This window comes from Sinocyclocheilus anshuiensis, unplaced genomic scaffold, assembly GCF_001515605.1.
Source record: "Sinocyclocheilus anshuiensis isolate Anshui unplaced genomic scaffold, SAMN03320099.WGS_v1.1 scaffold1319, whole genome shotgun sequence".
Lineage (NCBI taxonomy): Eukaryota > Metazoa > Chordata > Actinopteri > Cypriniformes > Cyprinidae > Sinocyclocheilus > Sinocyclocheilus anshuiensis.
In genome coordinates this window covers 28,619-29,987 of record NW_015539910.1, presented here as the reverse complement: position 1 = coordinate 29,987, position 1,369 = coordinate 28,619, and the positions used below count along the sequence as shown (strand labels likewise).

General features: G+C 31.6%; 1 protein-coding gene across 2 annotated transcripts in view; it reads right to left on the bottom strand.

The window, feature by feature from the left end:
- The window catches only part of LOC107686368 (junctional protein associated with coronary artery disease-like), a 53,366-nt gene extending 52,273 nt beyond the window's left edge, over positions 1 to 1,093 (bottom strand). For both annotated transcript variants that reach the window (XM_016483329.1, XM_016483331.1), the window contains exon 1: positions 887 to 1,093. The gene's annotated coding sequence lies outside the window, so the exon portion shown is untranslated. The remainder of the gene's footprint in view (positions 1 to 886) is intronic.
- Between the last annotated feature and the right edge of the window lie 276 nt (positions 1,094 to 1,369).

The following is a 1,369-nucleotide window of genomic DNA, read 5'->3' as shown; positions in this document are numbered from 1 at the left end:
TTCATCATAATTGTCAGTAAAGACCTTTACACTGGAACAAAAAAAAATTATTAAAACATAAGAATATTAATATTACAATTTATAATAATACCTCTTTTCAACATTGATAAGACTTTTTTCTTGAACACCAAATCAGCCTATTAGACTGATTTCTGAAGGATCATGTGACATTGCAGATTGGAGTAATGGTTGCTGAAAATTCAGCTTTGCCATTAATTGAATAAATTACATTTTAAAATACATTAAAATAGAAAACATTAAATAACTGTTTGACAGTATTACTGTTTTTAACTGTATTTTTTCTTGTATTTTGATTCAAATAAATGCATATATAAAGAACAGATTTATTTGAATAAAAACTAGTGTGTGTGATATATATATATATATATATATATATAGAGAGAGAGAGAGAGAGAGCGAGAGTCATTTAGCAGACGCTTTTATCCAAAGCGACTTACAAATGAGGACAAGTGAAGCAATCAAAATCAACAAAAGAGCAATGATATACAAGTGCTATAACAAGTCTCAGTTAGCTTAACGCAATACACATCGCAAAGTTTTTTTTTATTATATAATAAAAAGAAAACAAATAGATGGAATACAAAAAGATTAGAGAAGCTAGTGTTATTTTTTTTAAATCTAAATATATATATATATATATATATATATATAGTGTAAAATGTTTTTTAAACAAGTCTATTTTTTCTATATGCACTTATTTCATACATTCTGTGAACAGTTACAATTTAGTGAATTGTAATACAAACATAGAAACCAGTCTCCAACCCCAGATAGTTGTCAGCTTTAGGTCAAATTTTTTACTTGCATTTTAACCTCCACAAACTATGTTATATTAAAAGATACATACAAACAACAAAGATCGTACCTTTTAAGGGGCAGAGACTGTATCAGCAGCTCTGCATGTCCTAAGCCGTATACTGTGACTCTAAGAACCCTTGTGAGGTATAAAGAGAGAGATGAGTGAGCAGATAAACAATTGTAAGCAGTCTAATGCCACACAGATATAAGCTCATAAAACCCAAATGTCTTTCAGCTGTTCGGATAAATCCACCACTAAGCAGCTCTGGGTGGGATTTCACCTGTGAAATTGCATAAGGATATTGAGTATTATTACTCCATCACTCCATCCTTTGCCTGTCTTAAGGAGCCCATGACCTTCCTCACGTTCTCAAAGAGCCACTGAAGTTCAAATTCAGTTCAGATGGTTTAAAGGCGACAAAGATGTTGTTCTCTGGGGTAAGCTTAAGAGAAATGGTTTCCACTATACTATTTGACCTCTGACCTCATCAAGTTGAGTGGTAAAACCATCATGAACATTAAAACAACTAACTAGCACTCCCAGGAGACT